At 39.8% G+C, this 21,300-nt stretch overlaps 1 protein-coding gene across 3 annotated transcripts in view; it reads right to left on the bottom strand.

The window, feature by feature from the left end:
- The window catches only part of NALF1 (NALCN channel auxiliary factor 1), a 625,228-nt gene that overhangs the window by 318,259 nt on the left and 285,669 nt on the right, over positions 1-21,300 (bottom strand). The window lies entirely within an intron of this gene.

The raw sequence follows: 21,300 nt of genomic DNA, 5'->3' as shown, positions 1-21,300 counted from the left end.
TTCAAAATGGAAGCTGATTACTGGAGCTGCTATTCTAGCCTTGCTCTTAAAGAAGCTGCTTACAGTTTGAATGGTCCATTGTCCTGTTATAGCTTCAATATATTAATTTGGTATGTCTATACCTGCAAAAGTATCCTTTCTCCTTCATTTTCTAGATCAAAAGGAGCTTGTAAGCAGAAGAAAGGTATAACTTTTATTCCGGACTCAAGACACCTGAGTGACCAATCTCTTGACCTTTAGAGAAAGAGAAAGAGAAACTTATGCCCCCTATTGACCACAATCAAGTCCTGAACTTCCATTATATATAGCTTTAAACCTCCACTCTGCACTTCATATATATAATTTGAAGCAATAGATGTGTTACAGACAAAAACTAGGTAGAACAAAGATGATCTTATTAAAATGAATGACTCCCCAGCAAAGAGTCCTTTAGATGGAAAGTATCTTAAAATTCCCACCAATAGCCTATAATAGCAATGACATGAGAGCTTTCTGATACAAAATGGAACCGCAGATAAAGGGGAAAATGTTAAGTATTTTCCCAGGATGAAGAAAACCAGTAGACTCTACTTATTTATCAAATCTCCATCCTTGGATGATGGCTTTGCCTCAGTGAGATTTTAAGGCAGTGTAGCTGAAAGAACTGTGGTCCACCACTGCACTGTTCCTTTTACCTTAGTAAGAAATCAGAAGGATCCCTTGATAACTAAGAATAGGGACAAAACAAAACAAAATAAAATATGATGGCAGAGTTCAGGGATGGCCTTGTATTACCAAGCCTATGTCATTCACCAAGCTTTTAGAGCCAGGCAGCATACATGGCCATGAACTCAGTTTTTCTTCCCAGAAGAATAATAAGGAAGCCTTACCTGTTCCTTTTATGGCTGCAGTATATAAAATTTTGCTGCCAAAGAAATGAATTAGGAACCCTGCTGCATTAGCAGCTAGTATATTATTCAAGACCCAGAGAGCCTGATTTTTCAGTTAATACTTTACATTGGTTTATTAATTCTACACAGCTAAATTACAAATATTTACTTGAATGCAACTACAGATATTAGTGGATACACAGCCATGACTGAGATAGATACAGTGCAGACAAGTCTATGCAACGATTCAACAAACATTCTGTGGGATATACTATGGGTACAATGAGTTTACTCCTCTCCCTGCTCCCAAGAAACTCATAGTTTACTGGGAGAGTCAGAAAAAGCAAGAGTTAAAATATAGCATGATAAATGCTCTGCTTTAGGAAAGCACATGTGCTTTCTTCAATACTCACTTGGAGGGTCCGCTTCTAGAAATGATTGGGTCTGATCTGTGTTTTGAAAGATGAACAAGGGTTAGCTGAGCAAAGACAGGGAATTCTGCAGGGAATTCTGCAGCTGAGAGAGAAGGCATAAGCAGCACTTCCTGTAATGAGTGTTGGGAATCCTGTGAGGAGTAGATATCCGGTGTCAGCCTTGGAAATCACCAGGGTCAAGGACTACAGTAAGCCAATTACTTACCAGAACTAAATATGGTAAAAATGAGCAAAATGAACCAGTGTAGATTAAGAAGATGAGCTCTGGAATCAGGTATCAAGGCCTGAATCCCAGGTTATCCACGTGATAGATCTGAGTTCTTGGGTAAGTTACTTAAGCCCTCAGTCATGTAAAGGTTAGTAAGAAAGGCATGCAGAGGGGCGCCTAGGTGGCTCAGTGGGTTGGGCATCTGCCTTTGGCTCAGGTCATGATCCTAGGATCCTGGGGTTGAGCCCCACATCGGGCTCCCTGCTCAGGGAGAGCCTGCTACTCCCTCTCCCTCTGTCTTTCCCCCTGCTTGTGTATTCTCTCTATCATGTAAACAAATTAAATCTTAAAAAGAGAGAGACAGAGAGACAGAGAGAGAGAGATAAATGCAAGCAGAGACTTTGGAGACATGTCCACCATACTCTGTTGAATAAATGTCATCAACTCCAGGGCTGCAGAGCCCAACACAGCCTTCCATGGAGGCATTCATAGGGCCCCCCCCCCACTCCCCCGCCCCGACCCAGTCCAGAGGAATCAGGAAAAGTTTCTCTTTGCAGGTGACCTATGAACCTAAATGTGATAGATGTGAATGAGATGCATGCAAGTGGAGGCTGCATAGGGCAAGAGAGAATGCAAGACAAAGGAGAGTCTGCTTAGCTTTCTTTGATAGAAACAGCCTTACTATGGAGATGCACAGTTATGGGAAAGAATTAAAATCACCAAAATTACAAAGCAGGTTGGATTAACCCAATTAATAAATGTGGAAAGGAGATGAAGAGATATTTCTCCAAGGAATATATACACATGGGCAAAGAGCACATACAAAGATGCTTGCCCTTGTTAGTCATCAGGAAAATGCAACCGGAACCCACTGTGAGACACCACCTTGAGTCTGTGAGATGCTAGTATTGAAAAGTCAGATGAAAACCAGCTAGGGACCAGGATGCAGAGAAACCAGGCCCCCAGGTGATGCTGGCAGATGGGAAAATGGCACAGCTTCTTTGAAAAACAGGTCTGCAGTTTTTAGTTGTCCAAACACAGAGTCACCATAGAAGCTGGCAAGTCATCCCCTAGGTATATATGCCAAGGAATTTAGAACAGGTGTGCTAACAAAACTTCATTTATGAATTGGCAACTGCCGAGGGGTAAGAGCCACCCAAATAAATGCCCATGGAAAGACGAATGGGAAAACAAGTTACCCTCTATCCATGTGGTAGAATACTGTTCATGCATGAAAATGAAGTGCTGACCACTTGTACCAACCATATGGGTGGATCCTGAAATGCCAGCCACAGGAGACCATATGGTTTAGGATTCCTTGTACATAAAATGTCTAGAATAGGACCAATCTATAGACCCAGAAAATAACCCAGTCACAATTACTGAGGGTTGAGGGGGTGGGTGTGGAAACTGAGGGATAAAGGGGTAAAAATTAAAGGCTACAGGTTTCTCTGTGGTGATGAAACGTTCTAAAGCTAACTGTGCCAAAGCTTGCATACATCTGTGAGTACATTATAGCCCATTCAACTGTACACTTTAAACAGCTAAATTGTATTGAACTGTCTCTATAAAGCTGAGGTTTGTTTTGTTTTGTTTTTTAATAGTTGAATTAGATTTGGTCCAAATGTGTTTTTATCACTTACAAGACCATCAATATCAATATTTCTACCCAAACAAAATCTACTGATTTGTTTGTTTAATGTGTTGGTTTGGTATGAAGCCATAGATTTTCATCAGTATACACATTGACCAGAAATAAAATTAAAGCAAAACTGAAGTTATTCCACACATGTTGTTGCTAGAATAGGTACTGATGGTTCTACGTGGTTTTTCAAATTTATTAAGAACAAAAGTTGAATTAGGAACTTTAAGCTCTTGTTAGAAAATATACTAAAATATTATAAATTCAGACTTTTAAAATTATACTATAATTTATCATTCTAATTCAGGTTTTGAAAACATGGGACATCTGGGTGGCTCAGCGGTTAAGTGCCTGCCTTCAGCTCAGGGTGTGATCTTGGAGTCCCGGGATCGAGTCCCACATTGGGTTCCCTGCATGGAGCCTGTTTCTCCCTCTGCCTATGTCTCTGCCTCTCTCTCTCCCTCTGTGTCTCTCATGAATAAATAAATAAAATCTTAAAAAAAAAAAAAAAAAGGAAGAAAACATTGGAAGCCGTGGCATTCAGATAGCATGTATTCTCTGATGATTTACATAAGCTGTCTTAATGCCTTTATCTGTCATAAGCCAATCAATGGGTACCCAGAACCTTGGCAACATCATTGTTATTAAGTTTCTAATCTTTGTGTTCTGGAAAGCCCTGGTAATTTACTCAGTTATAGAGATAATTTAAATCATCCACATTCATTCTGATCAAAAACTATTTAACAGACTTCCTGAATATTAGAAGTCAAATTGTCTTTTGAAAAAGCAAAATCCACATTAGAAATATATTTAATTATTGTAAAGCTATAAGATCTATATGGAACAGGGCTATCCCTAAGTTCGTATCCTCTGAAATGAGTAACAAACACTATTATTTCTCAGGGTAAATTCTGTTCTTAGATTCAGAATAAATAGTTCCCATACCAGATACCAAACCTGGATAAATATAGCTCAAGGTATGTGTAGCATTGAAACCTGAAATTAATGCTACATCATATGTTATGATTCAATTGCAGCTCACTTTATTTAAAATAGTAACAACCATCAAACAACAACCTCATATTATGAATTCAAGTGCCATAACTCTGCAACGTTATGCAAGCCTACCCCTGGGGAAAATGATCCAAGCAGGCACTGAAACTGGGTATCTGAAAAAGCAGGTATCATTAGATACCATTCAATCATTAGAGAATTTCTGCTTACTAGATATCTTCCTAAAGAAAAATAAAAGTTTCATCGATACGAAAAGTTTTAGAGCTCTGAACATTTCAGAGGTGCAGAGAAAACTAGGAGTGAAATAGTAAAATATAGAGAAGTTTACAGTGTTAAAATATCTATGGGTGATAAAATATTTTTATTATCTATATATATAGCTGAAATTTTTTTAATCAAGCAGTGAGTGATGTTTCTGGTCTGCGAACAGCAATTAAAAACAATCCAAAAGGCAAAAAAAAAAAAAAAAAGTATCTTGATACTCAAATGTAACACATGCGCCCTTTCTGCTAGAATTAGATAGATAATCCAAGTGTGCACACCTGATAGCAAGCCACACGCAGAGCAAGTTAAATTATGAAAAATTCTAAACAAACTCTGTAATAGCAATTTGCAAGCATAAAGGAGGTGGGCTGACACATGCTTTCAGATAAGTGGCCTTGAATCTTCAAACACACTCTCTGGGGCATCCAAATAGAATAACATTTTTATTTTCCCAAATCCTTAGTTAGAAAGGCTTGGCATTTAGGATGTTATTTTAATATGCTTTATATTCCCAGTTCAGAGACTTCTTTACTTCAAATGGGCCTAGCTATAATTGAGAATAGATGCCTTAACTATCCAAAATGAAGAAAAACAGCAATTTTCCTCAAAATTTTCCACTACAATAAACAAAAATGTCTCAAAGGCAAAATAGAAGCATGAGCAATTTCCAAAGTCAGAAATCCAGTTTCTTTTAAGCCATCTTGCTGCTAAACTTAGATTAGCCTAGAGTCTGACAATACATATTTCGACCGAACAGGCCAGAATGACAACATGGGCATTCACCGGCACCAACCACTACACTATCTCTGCTTCTGTCATTGTCCCTGTGTAGAGGCTTTTTCAAGCTCAGATCTAAGGAGGTCACCATTATTAACATCTGCCTTTGGAAGGAGAAGGGGATGGGGAATAGTTCACACAGGAGGGAAGGAAAAGTAAGACATCCATTCATAAACATTTTTGAGCCACTGTGTGCCGGGCCCTGTGTAGGGATCTGGCATAGCTGGAGGTGGACACATGTGGCTCACAATCCACCAGAGGGGACCGGCTTGACACAATTCACTACCACACAGCAAACATGCAATGGCAGACTGTCCTGGGCACTCTGGAGGACAAATACAGTTTGCTATATGTTAGGGGTTAATTGTATCTCCCCAAAAGATAGGTCAAGGTCCTATTCAGTATTTATAAATGTAGCCTTATTTGGAAATAAGGTCTTTGCAGACATAGTCAAGTTCAGATGAGGCCATTAGGGTAGAGACACTGCTGGTCTCTGTAAGAAGAGAAAGACACAGAGAGAGGTTCTCAGGAAGGGAAGAAGATACGAAGAAACACAGGGAGAATGTCCTGTGGTGACAGACTGGAGTGGTACATCTAGAAGCCAAGGAATGCCGGGGACCACCAGCAGCACCAGAAGCCAAGAGCAAGGCAAGGAACAGATTCTCCTCTGGAGGCTCCAGAGAGAACTGGGCCCTGCCGAAACCATGATGTCAAGCTTCAGGCCTCCCGGACTGAGAGAAATTTCTGCTGTTTTAAGTGACCCGGCTTGTGGGATTTTGTTACTGCAGTCTCAGGAAACTAACGGGCTATGGGAGTGTATGGCAGGAAAGCCTGAGCTTACTGCCAGATGGAAGGGGGCCGGGTGTGGGGTCTGGGAAAACATCCCTCCCAAACCAACCTTAAAGCTTGAAGTAGGGTCAGAGCAGCTAATGGGGTGGGAGTGGGGTGTAAGGGTGTTTGCAGGCAGCGGCCAGTGTGTCCAGAGGGCTGAGAAGGCAGGATGTCTGATGCATTCTAGTTGAGAGGGGGTGGGTGTGAAGATGCCCCAGACACCCAGGCAGTGTGGGTCGTGGGGCAGGCAGGCAAGGCAAGGTCCTGAAGGCCCTTTGAACTGAGAAAGGAATCTCTGCTCCTTTCAGCTCTAACACCCAGGAATAGATCTAACGAGGGGCCACAGGGCTTCCCCACTGTCCCAAAGTAGAGCGTTCCTATGAAGCCTTCCCAAACCGAAATGGTGTAAAGCAAAGAAGCAATCGTCACTAATTTATGTGTAAAATATTTTTTTTTTAGAATTCCTAGGCCCCAAAAAGCACCTCCTTTAGGCTTTTCTGATACCTTCGGATACATTTTGCTTAGGGATACACAAAATGCACAGTGGAAAAGCCCAGATGCTCAGGGACACAGTGCGCAGTGCCGGCCCTTGCTGCGGGGATGCTGCGCGCTGTGGCCAGGCAAGGCGCTGGAGGGCGCTGCGGTCCCCGCGTGGGCTCTCTGCAAAACTAACCTCAAACACACTCTGCGCGCAGTGAGAATCCTATCTGGGTTTCTTCCCATTAGGGAAAAGAGACTCCTGTAGATCTTGCCTAAAGGTAAAGCGTGGCAAAGAGAACTTCCCGAAAGCAGGAGGTACTTGTATGTCTCATAACTAGTTTGCCTCTGTAGTGTAACTTCTCCCCAGTAGCAAATACTTTTCCAGAAAGAATGATGCTGCATTCTTGTAGGCTTCTGTTCAGCAAATACAAACAAGAGCTTCCTTGACATTGAAGTGATCACAGTCTCTAGGTCAGGCATCTGAGGACACTTGCTAGCTTTCAGGTGCCTGCCCACAAATAGCCTGAAGCCTCTGGGGCTTCCTTCTTCCAGGGATGCTTGCAAACTCCCACTTGGCCTCTGGCATCCCAGGTGCTGCTGTGCTGGGGAAGGTGGTTCAGATTCACCCTGTCCTGCTGCTCCCTTCAGGCCTCACGTCAGAGGGAAAGTTGCCACTTGAACTTCATGCTCTTAACAGACACCTACTGTGTTTGCCCTGCAGGCAAGAGAAATCAATAGGAAGCGCATGCAAGGTGCTGAGTTTTTCAGCCTTCTTCAGAGAGCAGGTTTGCTTACAAAATCTCTTACGTGTTTCCCCTTAGTTGACCTCATGGGTGTTCAGTGTCCAGTATAATGGTCTGAGCTATTTCATTTTAAATTAGGATCAGCCCCCCTAAATACGACATTCATTTGTAGATTCATGTTCTATATTGACCTTTTTATTTGCACTTCCAGGGGGCAGAGAGCTCTAGCTGCAACCTCAAGCACTGCAAATACAAATCAAAAATACTTCACTATGAGGCCAGTTTCATTATTTGGTTTCTCTTTCTTTCTCTTGGCTAGCTTTCTTCAACCTAACCCTCCAGCCTCTCTATGCCTACAAAAAAAACCCAAAGTCCATTACCAAATTTTAAAAAAATAGATCAACAAAATCCTACTGATAAAGCATATAAATGACCTTCTGTTTTTGTAAAGAATAGAAATGGTGTCATCTATATTAATACAGCTGTTAACAAAGAATAGAAATGTTGTGATAGATGATACCCAAGATGTATGTATATATTTATAAACATATATAAAATATGTCTACAAAAAGAACAGATACGTATGTACATACGTATATCTAGCTACAAGATGTGTGTGTGTGTATACACAGACACACACACAAACACACACATATCGCTCTCTCAGTATGTGTATGTGCATTGTTTGATGTATCCAAGTAACACTTCCCACAGCACTCAGTATAATCGAGTCTCTAATATATTTGCCCTTTTATTGAATAGGGAAGAACCATGATAGAGGATTTGCAGAAAGACATCCACAGACCTGATATTCTAAATCCAAGTCAAATGTGAGCTGTGTGATAGTCACTAAGTCACCTCTTCTGTCTTATCATCTTAAGCTCCTAATTTGTTAAGTCAGGACAATAAATACTTGCTTCATAGTTTTGTTAAGAGAAGTAAATGCAAGTATTTGTGAAGCTCTTTGCTCAGTGCCCAATACTTAGAGAGTATCCAATAAATGGTCATTAATAATAATCATACTTCATAAATAGAATGTATATCATTTATTGTACTTCTTGTGGCATTAGAGAGTAATTCACATGTAGAATCATATAGCTTACCATGTTCGTGTGACTGGGAGGGGTGAGGTGGTGAAGTAAGTGTTCCAGTGTTTTCCTCAAAGAGAAATGCTCCACTGAAACTGAAATCCAGAAAAGCTGAATTCTGTTATGGAATCCCAGATCCTTTCATTTTATAATATTTATTAAAATAATATAAATTTCAATTATTAGAAATTTAAGAGAGTCTACAGTAGATACCACCCATGGATTACCAAATTAATTTTTAACAGTAGTTGAGTAATAACACAGCTAATGACTCTTCTGTGTTTCCTATTGGCTAGGTACTATGCAAAGTACTTTATGTGCATTTGCTTAATTAATCCTCACTATAACTCTGTGAGGTAGCCTGCTATCATTATCCCTGATTTACAGATGAGGTCATCAAGGCATGATTTGCCAGTGTGACACAGGTAGCAAATGGCGAGGCCAGTTTTAAACGCAGGCCAGCAGCTGCAGAGCCCCTGCTCCTGACACCTACACCTATGGCCCCTCCCCATACACGATTCTCAGCATTCAATACTAGGGCCATGTTAGAGCAATTTCATGTAGGGCTAACACAGATTTTAACAAAGTGGTGAATACACACTTGTATTAAATTGGAATGTATTGATCTAGCCTAAAATCCATGAGACCACTAGTAAAACAACATTTTTTTTTTTAAATTGAGATAGAAGAGCTATGTCTGCACGAACACCTACAGTAGGACAAGTGATTACAGAAAAGAAAAGCTCCATTAGGAAAGAAGAAATGAGGCTCCTGTCCTTGCCACTGTTAGCATTATCTAGAAATCCTTGCCCCATCTTGGTGCCAACCTAGTCCTTTCTCCTCTTACACCATCCATCAAGTACTGCACTCCCTTCGAGATGTCTCCTAATATCCCTCCGGAAAGTTCTGCAACCCTTCCCTGTCTCTCTTTTAATTCCATGACACACTACATGTAGCACTAATTGTGCTGTGTTGAAACCACTGATGCTCTTCTTGACCATCTGCCTGCAACCTACGAACTAGGTTATTTCCTTATTTTGCATATATTTATAACATATATAATATGTGCTATACATAATATATATAACAAATAATGCATATACTATGCATATATGTGTGTAAATTATGATGTGCAATATGTAATAAATATATCATATGCTTGTTTTCAAGACTCAAAATATGCCTATAGAGTTATTTAATTAAATTAATGCATTGAGCAAATTATGCATTAGCAAATTAAATTATATCAGGAAAACAGATCATTTAATCGAGATACAGATCATTTAATAGAATTTCCTTCTTTACAGAGGAGAATTTAGTGATTTTAAATGCTTCTCTGAAAGATAAGTGAACCATGAGGCTGCAGGCTTATTAACTGGGCTCATGTGTGCATACTGCCTTCTCATAAACAGAGAATGTAGGAAGTGCCTTAGTTCAAAGATAATTTTCTATTCTTGAAGGTACCACAAAAACACTCCTGACATCAGTCTTTCTGAGTTTCAGCCTTACTGCATTGTAGAACATTCTGGGAACTATAGCATATTTATTCATAATGAGTAGTTGTCTCACAAAAGGAAAGAACATATGAAAATGATGGATAATTATCTTATGGCTCTGCATTAGGCATTTCTAGTCTTCAGACGATACTTTAATCTTATAGTTTTTGAAATATGTTTATGGAGTTACAGCACATTTTTTGGAATTAAAAAAATGTATGTTTTACCAGTGATTTATATATATTCATATATCCAAATATGGTGTGTACTCATATTAAATAAAGTATAAAGGGTATATAACACATTACATCAATTTCCACTCTGAATTTTTCTCTAGCAAACCATTGAATTAAAACTAGATATTCAATGACCCTCATTTAATTTTGTAAGGTTTAGAAGCTCTATCTCATAAATACATATAAATGAGTTGTCCATAGCATCTATATTCAGTAAGTGAAAATCAACACAGGCAAAGTGAAAGGACGGAAATTTTCTGAGAGAAAAATTCTACCTAGTGGTTAAAAATAAGGTGTGCTTGCTGGCCTGCAAAAGCTAGGAACACACTACACAATTTTTTCATAAAACTATTTTATATCATGTAAGAAATCCCACTGTACCTAATGCACTTCATTAAAAAAAAAATTAATGGGTGACGGGCACTGGGTGTTATTCTGTATGTTAGTAAATTGAACACCAATAAAAAATAAATTAAAAAAAAAATTTTGTTATCATGCTTTGGGCAATCATCAATAAACATATCCCATGCCAGCCCATAGCTCCATACCCCCTCCCTACCTGTTACCCATCACTCTTAACAACAGATATGTGAGGAGGAGTTGCAGTATATTAAAAATGTAACTACATTTTTAAGCTAATATTTATAGAGTTTTTATTATTGTAAGTAATTGTAAGAAACCTTTTACATACATCATCTAATCTTTCAATGAACCTAGCAATTACTTCTGAAGTTAACATTACGGTTTACTACGCATTATTTTAATTTTATTTTTACAATGTATGGATAAATTATGATAATTTTTTATTTGTAAGGTCTTAGCTGAACTCTCCTGTCAATAAAACCTCACCACTCAAAATATCCATCAATTTACCTGACGTTTAACAGAAATAGGAGTTAATTAAGCCTCATTAATTTTTTTTAAGATTTTATTTATTTATTCATGAGAGACACAGAGAGAGAGGCAGAGACACAGGCAGAGGGAGAAGCAGGCTCCATGCAGGAAGCCCAATGTGGGACTCGATCCCAGGACTCCAGGATCACATCCTGAGCCAAAGGCAGACGCTAAACCACCAAGCCACCCAGGTGTCCCCCTAAGCCTCATTAATTCATGAAAACTTACTGATACACTTAGAACAAATAGTAAGTTATGCCAAATAGAGGGTCTTTTGACTCAGATTTAATTATAAGAAGGCCAGCCCTGAATGTCCCAGCCTTGAAGAGTCAACACACTTCCCCCAACCCTGCTCTGTTACTCAAGGTCACATGAATCTTTATCCTAGACTTGATTCGGCCTCAGGTAAAGCAGGTGCACAGAGGAGCCCATGCCTACTTAAAAAGCAGATTCATGAAGCAACAGAGCCAGGAAGTCACCTGTTCCAGTCTCAGCATCCCCACTCACTTCAGACGGTCTGCCAAGTACAATGCCTGTTGATCAGCCCCTGCGGGCCTCAGTTTCCCCCTCTGCAGTTGATGATACTCCTGTGGCCTTATGCAGTTGGGCAGATGGGTGCTCCCACTGTAGAAAGCCCCAGGTTCCCTGTAGGGTCTCCTGATGTAAGGCAGACAGTCTGCGCTGAGCCCAGAACAAAGTTCAGAGCCAGAGCCAGGCTGTCACATGGTGTAGCTGGAGGCGCCTGAGCTGCTCTTTGCACAAAACTTTGTTTTTAGCTTTCTGCAGATTAACAGTGTCTGTCCTTCTGTCCAGTCCCAGGATGTACGTCAGAAATCTCTGAGAAAAGGCAACAAGGACAAGTTAGAAATACAGATACGTTAAGGCCTGAGTCAGAGGGTCCATTGCTTCAGAGAGTGGGCAAGGAAGGTCCCAGCAGAGCCACCGTGTCCTGCACTTAACACAGAGCATCTCTCGCCAAGGGAGGGCTGAGGGAAAGCAGTGCAATTAGTCACTGTGAGACTTTGCAGCTTGGGTACATGGGACAGCCGCCTGCATGGCATGCCCTCATGCCTTGCCTGGGTGGCAGCAGCCGGCCTAAAGATGCTGAGAGAATAAGTTAACATATGGGAGCTGGAGACGAGTTGTCACCGCGAGCCATGGTGCCCGTCAAATTGGATACATTATTTTCACAGGTTTGACTTCAGAATTTGAAATGCACTCTTCCTTTCTAATAGGCTCTGAGCGTGGCTCACCATCCACATTTGCTGCCCACACTTTCATATTGTCTCTCTCGCTCTCCAGCTGCCACTAAGGCATGATAATAAATATTGCCATTTCTTCGGTGGAGGGAAGGTCTTCCCCTCTGCAGAATGCACAATCAGGCTGGCTCACAGGGATGGAGCTCGGCATGTTGGCTGAGAGCATAGAGAATGCTTAGGCAGGGAGAGGCCAGTGCAGGCAGGCAGGAGAACCTGCAAGCTACCTGTGGCCCTCTACTCTGCAGGGAGCATCACAAGGACCCACCTACCCGGGGCCCTGAAAACAGCGCAGAAGAGCCTGTGAGCCCCAGCTGCCCAGGCAGGCTGCCACTGGAAGCAATTCTCTGTTTCCTAAATATTACAGGTAAAGAAGACAAGGTGAAGTGTAAAACAATCACTTTAATTTGAGTGATTATTGCAAATCTCTAATTATTCCAGTCAGCAGCAACCAAAATAATGGAATCGATCATTCAGCAGGCTGTTTAATTATATTGTGGTTCACAACCCCTAACCATTAGAATAGGGCTCTGGAACAGGATAATACAAATTTCTTCATGCAAATTATCACTCAAAGTTTATTTTGTGAGTGGAGAAAATGTTTGATTGTAGTAAAACAAATTTGGGAAGCTCTCTAGAAACCCAAATTCACTCTGGATAACAGTCATTAACTTTTCTCTGCTTATTCAAATTGCCTTTATTGTTAATTAGTGTATCATTCATCAGGTAGCCTCCTTAAGAACAATAAAAAACAATTGTGAATAATTGGGGAGGGTTCTATTTAAATTAGGAAAGAATAGGCTTTATCAAATAATTTTAGAAGAAATTTAGTTCTACCGTCTGTAAGCTGATATGGTTAGATAAAAAAGTAGCTAGCAAAATATAACACTAGTACATCCATGTGGACCTTTTGGATTGTTTTTCTTGTGGCAAAAACCACCTAGTGCAAGATCCAACCTCTTTTTTTTTTTTTTTAAGATCCAACCTCTTAACAAAGTTTTAAGTGGATTGTCACTCCAGGCATTATTCAGTACAGCAGATGTCTAGAACCTTTTCATCATGCAGGGCTGAAACTTTATATCTCTTTAACAACAACTCATCCTCACCAACCACCATACTCCTCGTCCTCCCCCAACCACCATTCTCCTTTAGATCTAACTCATGGAAATGGCAGAACCATGCAGTGTTTGTCTTCTCGTGACTGGTTTATTTCCCTTCAATTATCCTTAAACTCTACTCATGTTGTAGCATGTGGTAGGATTTCCTTCTTTTTTAAGGCTAATATTCCATTGTATGGATACACTAATTTTCTATCTCCAGTCACCTCTTGGCAGAGATTTGGGTTGTTTCCAAATCTTGGCTATTGTGAATAATACAGACTTGGCATGGGGGTGCAGATATCCCTTCACAATCCTGATTTTAATCCCTTTGAAAATATATCCACAAGAGGAATTGCTAGATCATATGATAGAGTTAGTTTTGGTATTTTTGAGGAATTTACATGTTGTTTTCCACTGTCTACAGCAGCTTACATTCACACCAACAGTTATGAAGGTCTATTTTAATGACTGGGCATGAACAATATGTGTTTAGAATATTGTTTAAATCAAAACAAGTGCCCCAATGTTACTTAAAATAATGTGGTTTAGGAATACTGTTAAATGACTCCTTTACTCAAATTATTACTGAATATTCTCAAACCCTAAATCAATAAAATTCTATCTAAGTCTAGACTAAGATTGTATTCTATTTTCAAAAAAACAGTAGGATATATTCTTCTCTTGAAAGTTATTCTGGTTTTATAGTTAAACTAAACTTATTTTAGCTGAAGAGAATTCAGTCAAATTCTTACACAAATGAGATCCTTGGAGACATAAAATAAAAGAGAGAAAGGGATAGCGGAAGGGAGGTTTGCACTGGCCACAGATGTGGACCGATAATAGTTCTTTTTGCTTATCTTAGAAAATATGCCAAAAATATATTTCTTGTATGTATGTGGAGAAGCCTTAGGAAATATTTGGGTTAAAACATTTTTCTCATTTTTTTTCTTTAACATTAGGACTCAGAGACCTTATAGATACATACTGAATTCTTACCTGTTTTATTGTTCAACCCTTCCTTCTTATTAAGCTCTACTTATCTGCCAGGATTTGACAGAAGGAGGAAGGAGAGCTGGAGGAGGTGAGGAAGGAACTGAGGAGGGGAGGGGAGAAGGAGGAGCAGGGAAGGGCCAGAGGATGTGGGAGGGAGGAGGGGGAAGGAATACTTCAGTAATACACAGAACAGAAGCAAGTACACCCGTGCTACATTATTTGCATAATGCAAATTTCCAGCCTTGGACATGCACGTATGTGTTGGGTTATGGATTAGTGTACAGCAGTTTATCTTCCCAAAATAGTGATATGGTTTAATTAGATTTTTAAATATTAAAAAAAAAAAAAAGAAAGAAACGAAACACCTAAAAAGTTCTTAGATCAAATCTTTTTTTTTTTTTTTAATTTTATTTATTTATTTATGATAGTCACACAGTGAGAGAGAGAGAGGCAGAGACATAGGCAGAGGGAGAAGCAGGCTCCATGCACCGGGAGCCCGATGTGGGATTCGATCCCGGGTCTCCAGGATCGCGCCCTGGGCCAAAGGCAGGCGCCAAACCGCTGCGCCACCCAGGGATCCCTCTTAGATCAAATCTTATGGTCAGGGCCTTGCTTCCTAGTAAGAATATCGTTTAGTTAGTTGGTTTTTTTGTTTTTGTTTTTGTATTTGTATTTGTTTTTTCAGATTCTATTTATTTGAGAGAGAGAGAGCATGATTTGGGGAGGAGCAGAGGAAGAGGACCCTGAGATCAACAACCTGAGCCAAAATCAAGACGGTTTAGAAACTGAGCCACCCAGGCACCCTTTGTTAGTATTTTTAAAAGATTGTTCATTTATCCATTTTTTCATTCACCTAAACTGAGTATTGACCACACCAAATTCTTCTAAGCTTGAGGACTACTACCACAAACACAACAAACATGTGAACAAGCACGGTGTGTACAGAGTTCTTATTTAGCTCTTCTAGAAGCATATGGGAGGGTGTAGTGATAATTCCACATACATTCAGCAAAACATGGAAACTTTGGGAAGGCTTGTGGGGGAAGGGTGTTAAATGTCTCCATGCAGCTGGCAGAAGAGGACCAGCCTGGTCTTTACTAGTTATATCTTGTCCTAACTAGTCCTAACCTTCCTGGGCTGTGCAATAAATAATGCCCCACTTCAAGTTCAACTGGAATATTTTATTTTTCTTTGCCCCTGTATTCTTTAATTCAGAAAAAAGGATCTTGATAGGTTGTTAGTACTTATTTTGCTAAAAGTTTCATTTGACTTATGTCTTTGAGTACTTTCATATACATGATTTTTACTGGTTTTCCTAATTTATTAAAAGCAAGCTATTTTTTGTTTAACACCAAGAGAACTTACTGAAATTGTGCTGGTTATCCAACTACTCTGTACCAAAGAGTGACCACGGATGCCTTTCCTCCCTGTGGGTAAGCCCACAAAAATCACACTGGTGTGTTTTGGCTGAGGTACCATACCTGTTCAAATGGTCCTTTCGGCCTAAACATCAACCCAATGGTAGATATTAACAGCTTCACAAATAAATTCATTAGGATTCTTTTTTTTTAATATTTATTTATTTATGATAGTCACACAGAGAGAGGGAGAGAGAGGCAGAGACACTGGCAGAGGGAGAAGCAGGCTCCATGCACCGGGAGCCCGACGTGGGATTCGATCCCAGGTCTCCAGGATCGCGCCCTGGGCCAAAGGCAGGCGCCAAACCGCTGCGCCACCCAGGGATCCCCATTAGGATTCTAAAACTGAATGCTTACCACTAAGTTGAGGCTAATTCCAGGAGATGTAGAGGTTATCATTATAAGCAATAGTTGCGTAAGTCTTATCTTTCCTTCTGAGCATGAAGGTGATTTATCAGAGTTGGGGTCCATTAGAGCCTGGGACTTGAGACACTTCAAACAAGCTCTGTTATATAGGAGGTTGACCCTAACTGTGATTCCAGATGTTGTCATCATTATCATTACCAACATCATTGTCATCATAATCTTCATCATTGTCATCATCCTCCTCCTCCTCCTCCTCCACTAGATTATATGCCATGTTTTTTCATCTGGCTCATTTTCATCAGATTTGAGTTCCTATATCTTCCTTGAATTATAGGGAATAATGCATATAAAGGCTTAATACAGATCATGACATACAGTAGTTTCTCAAGAAAGCTATCTTTTATTAGCAGTAGTAACATTAATATTATTGTCTAAAAAACTCCAAGATTTTCTGCAGTTTGAAACATGAATGTTCAATCAATCTTGGTCTAATTTTACTCTAAATTTTTGCTATAGACGATTGCTTACCATGTAAGTTGACTAGATCACTTCTAAGTTCCAAAGCAAAAGAAACGGGTTTGGGCTGATTATAGCAGAAAATAAATACAAAATTGCCTAAAAACTTGGAGGACCAGACTTGGAGAATGAGAAGTAATATGGCCCAAATCATTGCTAAGCACTGTGCAAATTGCCCTTCAGAACCAACTGAGGACACTGCTGCCACCATAAGGGACTCTAGATGCTTTGTTTGTGCTGTTGACACAAAATGATGGGGCTGCTCCTGCTCCACTGTTGCCACTATCCCAGGAAATGGATGATGGTTATTCTTCCTTTAATTATTTTGGTTTCTCAGAAGGATGGCCTTTTCAAGATGAAAGAAATCACATTTTGTAGAACAGAACACTCAGGCACAGAAAATTTAAGGCTTTTCCTAAGGCACAAAATCTGTGGTTCCCAAATCCCATTTCAATATACTTTCTACCATACCACACTGTGTAAGAAAATACAAACAACTGAAACATGTGTCTGATGAATAGAAAGGAGGTTCCACAGTGACTCCAATTTTCTTTATTGTTAAACAGAAACATTTATAATTTCATCAGAAGTGCCTATTCTCAGTGTTACGTTTATGCACTATAGTTGTGGGTTTGTGTATTTGTGGGATGGGTTGTAGTCACAGTGGTCGCTCATATTGGAAAGGTTTGGTATTCAGAAAGAGGAAACACAGCTCAAACCCAAAACACATCCCTACAGAGACACAGAGGTTACTGGCTCCATATCATTGAGAGCCTCCCCTGAGAATCTTCTAAGGAAAAAAAAAAGTTATTTAAGTGTTGATGATGAGTTCGGAGGTAGAAATTAATGGCCCCCAAATACTGCAGACAATAAGTGGTAAATCTGTGAATAAACTGATGTCCCTTCTTTCCTTTATAGAATTCCAATAAGCTAAATTTGTGTCCAAATACAGTTTCCCAGATTTCTTAAAAGACATACCAGGGCAGCCCTGGTGGTGCAGCAGTTTAGTGCCGCCTGCAGCCCAGGGTGTGGTCCTGGCAACCCAGGGTCGAGTCCTGCGTCGGGCTCCCTGCACGGAGCCTGCTTCTGCCTGTGCCTCTGCCTCTCTCTCTCTCTCTCTCTCTGTGTCTCTCATGAATAAATAAATAAATAAATAAATCTTTAAGACATACCAATGTGACCACATAAATAAAATAGTAAGAACAACTGTGGTTGCTTATAATTATTTTCATGAGGAGAGCATAACTAAATCACTCCCTATGCTTGCAGCTGGCCTCAACGGTGGTCTGAACTGAAATTTGGTTTGGAGAGATGGATGTGGTAAGTCAAGCTGCATGCATGGATAGATCTCATGGGGAAGAAACCACAGAAGCAAATGCAGGCAACCAGAGAGGATGAATTGTGTCCAAAGTACAGCCTGTGTGTTCAAAAACAAGAAGTAGAGAAGACTTTAGTCAGTGATCCCCAACACCTTGCATAGTATGGATGTGACTGGACAGAGAAAATAGCCCAGGTAAGGAATAATTATTTAATTGCTTAAGGATTGTGATTCATAAAGAGAAAACAAGTTAAAAGTAGCTGACAAAGATACAAAGAGTATGATGAAATGTAAGAATAATTGAAAAAAAAACGTTTGTGAACAAGAAAAATACATTCAAGAGAAATAAGATGAAATCAAAAGAAAATATCCAATACTATATTAATAGTTGTTATCTGAGCTTCCTAGATCCAAAGTAAGGGAAGAAACACGATCAGTCTAGGCAGTCATCATATCCGTAGAGGTGATACACATGGTCCACATGCATTATTAGATAAGTTGCTCGGGCGAGGAAAGCTACTCATCAAGATGGAGATTCTCCTCCTTCTCAGGGACACGAAGGTCATACAATGCACTATACACTCAGCATAAGATCTATGCAAAAACAAGTAATAAAATCTGTAGGGCTGTAACTTGTATCACTTTTCAGTGTTCACTCATGATAAAATTTTAAATTAAAACTAAAATATTGTATAAAAGGGAAAGGACAATAATGATTTAAAATAGAACAATACTAGTGTGAGAAAAGCAGGGGAAGAGGAACAATATTGCAGAGAGATAGAATCTGTGGTGATGAGGCTGAAACTGGCTGAAGAGAGCAGGAAGTCACACCGTTCCAGGGTCTTGCCCAATCACAATAGAGAGTGAAAGCCCATTAAGCAAGGTAAGGAGCATCAGGGAAATGACCACATTACTTGGGTAGAGAATGCAGAAAAGTAGGTTTGCACATGTTGAGTTTGAAAGCCAGTAAAAGCTTAGAGCACTGTTGATCGAATCCACAGGCTTCCTGGAACATGCATTTGGAAGCTCCAAGGGAAAGCTTGAATGAGATAAGGTCAAAAGCGGACTTGGTTATTCAACCCTATGAGAGGAATGAGATTGTGCCATTTATGGCAACATGAATGGACCTCAATGGTGTTATGCCAAGTGAAATAATTCAGACAGAGAAAGATAAATATCATAGGATCTCTCTTGTATGTGGAATCTAAAGCAAAACAAAACAGAACAAAACATAAGCTCATAGATGCAGAAAATAAATTGGTGGCAGGATATGGGGAGAAATGCATGAAGGGGGTTTTGAAGTAAAAGAAACAGTAGACTCCAGACAGGACAGGAAAGGAGAAAGGTCCTTTGAGGAGACACAGGGTGGGGCTGGGAATGGGAGATGTGGGGATCCAGAGAGCCAGGACAGAGAAATCTCTGAAGAGAAGAAATATTTAAGAATTTGTCTGTTGATTTTCTTTCAAGGATCCTGCAAATAAAAAAGCAAAATAGCTACTGGCATTACAATCTGTATTACTCAGAAGTCCCTCTGCAGCCCAAGATTTAAAATATTTTATGTTTCTTTTAGTACTTTTTTTACTCATTATGTTTTAGTCTTTTAAAGGGTCTGGAGTATAACTGTAATATGGTAGGAAGTAGGGTTAGACTTTATATTATTTTAAATGGAGAGCAATTGCCCATGACTATGTGTTTATTAGTGCATTCTTTCTAGTCGTGTCTTCATAATAATAGATCCACACACATATACCCCTCTCACACACAGAGATGTCTGCACTCTATGCTCCCCAGTGATAGCGATCTACTGGTGCTCTGCCAAGACCAGTATATTTTTAAATGTTCATATGTTTATATTTGCTAAGGCACAGAAACAACTTTTTAAAAAATATACCATGAAAGTCCTCACTGGGAACATTTTAAACCCAGGATAAACTCCTCAACATGGTTGAGAAGAAAGTTAATTACTTGTTCTCAACATACCTTTCCCTAACCTGATTTCCTGCCACCTGCTACCAATCCCATGTTTCTATGAGACTATTTCTATTTTTAAAAATACTTCATGCCAACTCCTTATTCTGTGTCATTACATGTGTGTTCTGAATGTTGCACGACTTTGCCAGTTGTTTTGTTTTGTTTTTGCTGAACCATGTGGGAGAAGGTTATTTTTTTGATTCAGGTCCATTTACCCCTTAATACACATTTAAGTTCCCATTTCTCAAGAACAAAGATATCCTCTTATGTAATAGTTCAGCTATCACAGTTAGCAAGTACAGCACAGATATCACAGTTTCATCGAATATACATTCCATATTGCAATTGTGACAAACCCAGTGATGACCTAGATGTCCTCTGTGATGTTTCTCCTGCTCTGATAGAAATTCAGTTTGAGATCACATAGTATACTTAGCTGCCATGTCTCTTCAGTCTCCTTTTAACTTGGAGTATCTCAATTTTACTCAGTCCTTCATGACATTGATATTTTGAAGACCAAAAGCCAGTTATATGGTGGTGTTTCTCACTTTGGGCAGACGTGAGGCACCCCTCTGAAAAACACGTATCTGTTTCTCAGGGCACTGTGTTTGAGGGCAGCCAGTGTCTCTCCGCTCTCTCTGATGATCCTAATTTTGTATTCCTGGTCAAGGGGCGTGCAGTTGCCACTTTATCCTTTACCCAACATGCCATATGGAGGGAGAAACTCTGAGCACGAGCAAATTCTCTACTCCTTGTCAGATTTTTGGTTTGTGGATTCCTACCTATGATTTTTGAAGATTGCCATCTCTTTGTATGAAACTTTCACGGGTCCCAAAGCACAGCTGATGCTATGCCCTGTGCGTGCCCCTGCTGAAGGACACAGCGCAAGTGCACACTTACATAATGGTCTTCTCCCTCTACTGACTTTTCAAAGGCAGAGACAACATATTGCCAGCACTTACTTCTCAGGCTTGCAAATTAGTTACATTAGTATTAAGAGACTTGATTTTATTGAAAGAAATCCTCCAACATTTGCCATTTTAACATCTCTAACAGGATGCAAAAGGGAGGAGCCCATCTTGTAATCCCTTGGATTTAGACATCTTTAATGAAACCTTATTTGTAGAACCTAACAGTAACTGTTTAATAGACTCAGAAAATTCAAAACAGAGGTTTTGCTATTTGACTTTGCTTTGAGATCTTAGAAATTAAAAAATATTGCCTTTTATTCCTGGGCCCACTGTACCATACAACTTGAAGACCTGTATGCACTTTCTCAGAATGGTAGAAAACCTATGGAATTAGCGTATTTTGGTATAGACTTAACCTCCATTTCATTCTGTAACACATGCTACTTTGAAGGAGTCTTTAAGCTAGCATCTGTGC

This window comes from Canis lupus, chromosome 17 (assembly GCF_048164855.1).
Source record: "Canis lupus baileyi chromosome 17, mCanLup2.hap1, whole genome shotgun sequence".
NCBI classification, from domain to species: domain Eukaryota; kingdom Metazoa; phylum Chordata; class Mammalia; order Carnivora; family Canidae; genus Canis; species Canis lupus.
This window is presented reverse-complemented; position numbering and strand designations above follow the sequence as displayed.